We start from the raw sequence: 8012 nt of genomic DNA on the forward strand, positions 1-8012 counted from the left end.
TATAGAGTTATTAATATTTCTAAGTCTCTCTGTTTAGGTTTGAATATATTTTACGGTGTATGAATTCGCGCGTTGGTTTTACTTCTACAATGTAATTTTCATTCAGAGAAATTTCCTTCTTTCCCTAAAAAATATTATTTCATGCTTTACGGAAGTCTCTACTAAACATTATGTCCTTTTTCGTGCAAATCTATTGGGGAATATCGTGGCCCACGTATACGTGTTCTAAATACTTACTCGTGCGTATTGTATTTTCAAAATACAACCGAGTGTGCTTCTGTTGGGCGATGTTACATTACGTGGAATTCTAATATGCTCCAACTAAAGTTTGCTTTCTTTTCCTATGCATTCACGTCGGTTACTGACTACTGAACGGTGGTTACTAAAGGGGATGGTAAAGCGTGTCCCTTATCTTGTTTATCGATCTATCTACTTATCTATCTTTCTGTGATCACACCGGGAAATTGGCCCTTATAGGTTCGTATGACTCGAGAAAGTAATTTTACCCTCTTATCTGTCTGTCTGAGGAGACAGGCAGATAGATGAGGTACAAGTGCATGCTTGCATTTATGTTTGTGTTATTTTATGTATTCATGCACGTATATCGTGGCATTCCGTCAGTTACGACGTCGAGGGTTCCTATTGATCCGATCAACGGAAGAGCCTGCTCGTGAAATTAACGTGCAAGTGGCTGAGCACTCCTCAGACACGTGTACCCTTAACGTGTGACAAGGCTAGCCCTTTGAAATACAGGTACAACAGAAAGAGGAAGAAAGGGTGAGAGAAAGTTGTGGTTAAAGAGTACAGCAGGGATCGCCACGACTCCCACTGCCGGGGCGTCGTGGAGCTTTAGATGTTTTCAATAAATACTCACAAAGCCCGGTCTCGGAATCGAAACCGCGATCCTACGACCGTGAATCCGGTGCCCCAACCATTGGGCCATTGCACCTCCACAGGCACGTATATAATATTTATTATGTAGATGCATGTGTATGTATGTATGTATGCATGTATGTATGTATGTACGTAAGCATGTAGCTATGTCTGCATGTATGTATGTTGGTATATATGTTTGTATGTACGTATGTATGTTTTATATATGTGTGTATGTAAAGCTGTGGGGCGAAAGATTTGTAATTCATTTGGTGTCTTCAAAAGACAAAGAGACAGTCTAAACATCGGAGTATCACTCTGCATACTGATGTATACCGCTATGAAGGTGCGCAGGTTTGTTGGTAGAATTTGCCAAAAGACATGGCAACGCCTCGAGGGCTTAAAGAGCCAATATCGAAAGTACATTGCTTCCAATACACCATTCGACAGCTATACTTAAGTGTGTGTGTGTGTGTGTGTGTGGGTGTGTTTCTGTATACAGACTCATAGATAGGTAGATAGATAGAGAGAGAGAACGAGCGAGAGAGAGAGATATGTAGATAGACATACAGACAGATAAAAGACAGACAGACAGAAAGATAGATAGATAGATAGATAGACACACACGCACACACACAAACAGATAGTAATAGTATTGCCAGTAATCTCCAAGAAAGATGACCATTTAAGCCATTATAGGAGCGTTAGATGATGGCTTAGCTGGCCGAAACTTCGAAGTCACTGACATTACAATTATTGTTAAAGAATAATAAATCTATACCAAAAATATTGAGTAATTCTTCAGAGCGCATGTATACACATAAAGACAGAGAGACAGGTAGACAGACTGATAGATAGATAGATAGATAGATAGATAGATAGATAGATAGATAGATAGGTAGATAGATAGACAAATATATAAGCACATACGCGTGCATTTGTGTATAAATGTGTGTATAAATGTATACGTGTATGCGTGCGTTTGGGTGTGTATTTTCTTTGAGATTCCTGCAACTTCCTCTCAGACTTTAAACCAGTCAATAATAAAGTAACTTTTTTTTTCCAATAAACACAGCTTCAGGGAATTGCTAATAAGGGTATGCACGTGTTAGCATCTATGTATACAAATAGGTAAATGTGTGTGTGTTTCTGTATATGTCAGTGTGAATGTATGTATGTATATGAATCTCCGCATACATGCATGCACTAAGGTAGAAAGTATGTATATATATATATATATGCATAAATATATATCTATATACACACACACGCACAGAGAGAGATAGATAGATAGATAGATAGATAGATAGATAGATAGATAGATAGATAGATGGTCATCCGAGTGGTGCGGGTTCTTTATCTGCTATTTCTAGCAGATCCGGCACCCGGGCAAAGGTTGTCTCACCCGAGTAAAGCTGGTGGTGGTGGTGGTGCTTGTAATGTTGGTGATGGTTGCAGTAGTGGTGGTGGTGGAGGTCATATGGATAGGTGTAGTGGCAGCAGCAGCAGTTGTCGTCGTCGTCGTCGTCGTGGTAGTAATAGTAGTAGTAGTAATGGTGATTGCGGTGGTGAAGAAAAACGGGAACTATAAACAACTCAATAAAGCTGTTGTTATTGTAATTTTGTTGTCGTATTTTAGCCCCCGGGTCTGCTCTGTTCCTGCAGTCTTATTGCACTTAGGTAACCGGCGTAAACATCGAGTGGCGACCCATAAATCATTTTGTTTGTTTGTTTTGTATTTCGTTTTTTTTTTTGACAAGTTATCCTGTGTCTGCCAAGAAGCAAACTGCGCGCTCTGACATGCAATATTGAATCGTATTACACATAAAAATCCTGAAAACGGAAACGACGAATTCGATAACGTAGCCCGAGAAGGTCGTGGTGGTTATGGCTGGAATGGAGGCTCACTCTGAACTGTGTTGAGGTGGTGGGTGGAGGGATAAACAAAAGCAATAACAACGATCACAACAATGACAGTATTGTTTATTATCATTGACACGATATCTCGTGTTGTTCTTTAGTCCCTGTTCAGCTCTGATGGAGCCAACCCATAACGAAACGTTGTTCAAACAACAATCATCTCGTCTATTATATTATCATTTTAGCTATTAGACTGCAGCCATGCTGGACCACCGCTTTGAAAGGTTTCAAGCGAGCAGATCGACCCACCAAATATCTTTCAGGTTTCTTTTTGTTTTTTGATTTTTTATAGCTTTGTTGTTTTCGAAGTCTGGCACTTATTCCATCGATCTCGTTTGCCGAACAGCTACATTACTAGGATGTAAATCAACTAACAATGGTTGTCAAGTGGTGAGAAGGACATACACACACACAGAGGCATAAATACACGCATACGCACATACATAAGACAGGCTTCCATACAGTTTCCATCTACCAAAAGGTATAGGTTAACCCTATGGTTGGCTTTGGGTTATAGTAGAAGACAGTTGCCCAAGGTGGGGCACAGTGAGATTGAACCACTAAACCATTGGTTTCAAAGCGAGGTCCCTAAACACGCATATATCCTTTCTTTTATTCCTTCTTTTGTTTTGCTTCAATCATTTGACTGCGGCCATGCTGGATCATCGCAGATAGACAGATCACCGCAGACAGACAGACAGACAGACAAACAGAGATAGATAGATAGATGGATAGATAGATAAAGCGAGAGAGAGAGAGAGAGAGAGAAAGAGAATGGGAGAGGCATCGATCATATACGTGCTACGATGTGAAATATTTGCACAGGAGCAAATAAGAACGTGTAAGAATATCTGCTCGTTACATCCGTATATACATACATACGCACATATAAGTATAATTATGTGTGTGTGTGTTTGTGTGTGACTATCTGTATATATAGGGAGAATTCATTAAAAAAACAACAGACGAAGACAAATAGATGTATTAGTATAACGCTCGGAAATTGAGAAAGTCTTTAACGTTTCGAGCCTACGCTTTATACACACACATACATAGATAGATAGATAGATAGACAGACAGAAAGACAGAGACATATATATATATACTGTACATTGAAATAAAGATTTGCAGGGTAACATTTACACATAAATAAAAAGCATTGGGATATAAGTCTATAAAGATATATAAATATACCTGAACATAAGCATACAGCCATTGTGTGCGTACACACTTCACAAACCAACACTTCACACACGTATGTTATGTGTATTGTATGCGCGTGTGTGTGTGTGTACGTACATAGGTACTTATGTGTGTGTGTGTGTGTGTGTGTGTGTGTGTGTGTGTGTGTGTGTGTGTGTGTGTGTGTGTGTATGGAAGATGTATGTAAATGTCTATATGAAAATATAATGACGATAGATGCTACATGTCACCCAGCCTGTTTTTTGGTTAAAACGTAGTAAGTTATCATATTTTCTAATCAAAATTAAATCAGGCAATTTTTCAAAACTTATTACTGGTTATCATAACTCAATTTACGATGTTTGGTATTTCGCATCCAATTGTATTTCACGCAATTCAAGATACAAAAAAAAATACAACACAAATACACACACACAAAAATGCAGGCAACACAAATAAACGCAAGCAGAGACATGCATACGCGTTGTGTAATTCGAATATTTTTTTTTTATGATAATACAAATACAAAGGTAGTTACCAGGAATTGGTTAGTTTTCTCTACCCTACGATCGATACATACCTATTTGTTGTTAGCTAGTGCATGTCATTGGGTTACATGGATCTAGACATACGCGATGCTACGATGGCGAATCTAATCGAAATCTATTTTCTGTACGTTTGAATCCCAAGCAATATCGGCCTTCACATATAGATAAGCCTATATATCCATCCATCCTTCCATCTATATATATATATATATATATGTATATATACACACACACACGAGAGTTGCTGAGGGTCAGGTAATCATGATTTAGTTCAACGTGTTCTTCTCGTCTCAGATGCACTCATTCATTGCAGCAGTTTTTCAGTTTTTTTCTAAGCCCTGTAAAAGAACTCGGAAGGTTTGATCTCCAGCCAAGCCTTTCACGAAGCCTTTAAAGCCAGGAATCTTTTAGCACCAACTCGTGCGTGTGTATGTATGTATGTATGTATGTATAGAGAGGGGGAATGTACGAAAAAAAAACAACAGACGAGGACAGGTAGTGTAAACAACAAAACGATGTATTAGTTTGACGCTCGGGAATACAGAAAGTCTTTAACGTTTCGAGATACGCTCTTCAACAGAAAGAATACGGAGAAAACAAGGAGAAAAGCACGGAGAAATAAAAATGAATGTATGTATATTTGTATGTGTGCCATTGTTCAGTTTTATTTCAAGATTCCTTGCCAATAGAAAAAAAAGTCGGTTTCGAACCTAGATCCAAGTTCCTTCATTGCAACTTCAACATCAACAACAGGTCATAATTGCTTGTATGTATGTATGTATGTATGTATGTATGTATGTTCATGGGTGGGCCAACATGTTCATAGGCTGACTACGAAGGAGTAATGCTAGAGCTGTGAAATCATGCATCCATTAAATTCAGAATTTCTTATTAATAACCGAAATTGTTTCTTTCCTAGTAAACTGACATCTCACTATTCATAGAAACTTCAAATGTAGCTAGTAACGACTTCGCTTGAAAATGGGCAAAATTAGTCATCGTGGTGTTATCAAGTAGCTGCAGAAAAATGGCTTAGCATCGGAGGACATTCATGCTGACATGCTTACTTCATTAGAGGATGATGTTCCAGCTTTATCAACAGTGCAAATATGGGCAGCTGAATTTAGGGCGTGAAGGGAGAGTCTTCAAAATGACCTGACATCTAAAGCAAATAAAGACCAGTTGTCAAATGGTATGGGGTACAAATCAAAAACATACCCACATATACGTACGTACACACACACACACACACACACACACACACACACACACACACACACACACACACACACACACATATATTTCTGTTTTTTTTTTTTACGTAGTTTTTCATCATATACAATTAGCTTGGTTTTAAAATGTCCATTAGTATAACTGCTTCAAATAGTTAACATAAATATGTTTTATAATAAATTTCGAATATTAAGTGTATATTTTTTTACACTTTTCTCCTCTTTTACGTATTTTTTCAGCACCTTCTAACTGAACGATTACTACTTATTTTCAGAGTGTTTTTTATTTTTATTTACTTATTTATTTATTTATTTACTTACTTATTTATTTATTTATTTATTGTAGATCAATATCCATAATTTTGCAAACAATTTCGTTTACTTATTTAACATAACCAGAATTTTGAAATCAATACTAAGTTTAAATAAGTTAATAACATTATTCCGTAGTTTTCTTCTCGGCTCTAGTTTGCAGAACACTATTCGTTCTGAATGACTTTCGACAATCTGGTTTTATAAACCACTACCTCACGTTTGACTTAACAAACTTTAAACTATATAAATATATCTATGATATATTAAGTATTCTTACTTATTTCTTTGGGTTTTTTTTTTAGTTTTGTTTTTTTTTTCTTGACAATTTCATAACGTCACAACATTTCATTTCTTCAAATCGTTTTTATGCTCTGCAAATATACTTAAGCATTTAACCATTATATGAATATGGTTAACTTTTTTGCTTCACTGAGGAATTAATAATATTTACCAAAATCAAGAAAAAATAATGAATATGGTAATACTAACTGATAAATTTAATACAAATATGGATTTCTCTATACATTTAAGCATCTCTGTTTCGCCAGACCATTCCAATATTAAGAAAAAATATATTTATCACACCGCGTAAATATTTCTAGTTACGCTTTTGATAATTTATTTATTAAATATATTAATACTTACATATCTGTCCACCTGTCTGTTCGACTGTCTCACCACTGATATTTCTAGTTAGTATTTTAATGGTCCCTACCTTAAATATATTGACATCACCTTAACTATTACATCGGAGAAATATCATTTTATCCATTTATTAACATACAGAAAAAAAAATCTGTTTTTTTTTATAACATATATTTAATGTGTCAGACTCAATATTTCAATATTTATCTTAATATATCAACAATTCCGTCACACTTTCTAAGCCTGACCGCAGACACAGTTCTGCCGTCGCCGTTGAAATTCAGTTGGAGAATTTTGTTTTCGTTTCTTCCGTATTTTTGTGTTTTTTATTTGCTTTTTATTTTTATTCACTTATTGGTTCGACTTTACAGTATGGGTCTGTTGTATTCTTGTCGTTTAATCATTTGACCTTCGATGACTCTTTGGTCCATTTCAGCGCCTATTCCTATGTTTTTTCCCTTACATCTATCTACAAGCGTATATTCAGTCAGTTTACAATTAGTATATCTTCGACTTTTCACGAATTGTATCCATTAATTGTATTATCTTTCTCATAGAGACTGATTTTCAACGTTTCAGATTTTCATTCTGTATCTAAAAATATATTTCTTCAAACACATTTTGAAATATCTACGTAGAGTACAATTCTATTAACACATTGTGAAGGCGCAATGGCCCAGTGATTAGGGCAACGGACTCGCGGTCATAGGATCACGGTTTCGATTCCCAGACTGGGTGGTGTGAATGTTTATTGAGCGAAAACTCTTAAAGCACCATGAAGCTCCGGCATTGGGTGGTGGCAAACGCAGCTGTACTCTTTCACCACAACTTTCTCTCCCTATTTCTTCCAGTTTCTGTTGTACCTGTATTTCAAAGGGCCAACCTTGTCACACTCTGTGTCACGATGAATCTCTTCGAGAACTACGTTAAGGGTACATGTGTCTGTAGAATGCTCTGCCACTTTCTCGTTAATTTCACGAGCAGGCTGTTCCATTGATTTGATCGACTAGAACCCTCGCCATCGTCACCGACGGAGTACCGTAGTATTAACATATTAAGCACTTACTAAATTGATGTATTTAACCGCTATGTTAAAAGAAATTCAAATCGAAGTTATATTTAAAAAATTATCATAAAATATAATCACTATACACAACACATACACACACAATATATATATATATATATATATATACTTTATTTATAAGCAGCAGAAATATAACAAAAAAACCGTTACTCTGAGTTTCACGTTCCCGTTCATCGGACAGTTTTGTTAGAAAACTGTCCGATGAACGGG

At 36.4% G+C, this 8012-nt stretch overlaps 1 protein-coding gene across 1 annotated transcript in view; it reads left to right on the forward strand.

The window, feature by feature from the left end:
• LOC128250586 (voltage-dependent calcium channel gamma-5 subunit-like) overlaps positions 1 to 8012 on the forward strand; it is a gene marked incomplete at its 3' end in the record, with an annotated part of 315291 nt that overhangs the window by 298772 nt on the left and 8507 nt on the right.

This window comes from Octopus bimaculoides, chromosome 23 (assembly GCF_001194135.2).
Source record: "Octopus bimaculoides isolate UCB-OBI-ISO-001 chromosome 23, ASM119413v2, whole genome shotgun sequence".
NCBI lineage: Eukaryota > Metazoa > Mollusca > Cephalopoda > Octopoda > Octopodidae > Octopus > Octopus bimaculoides.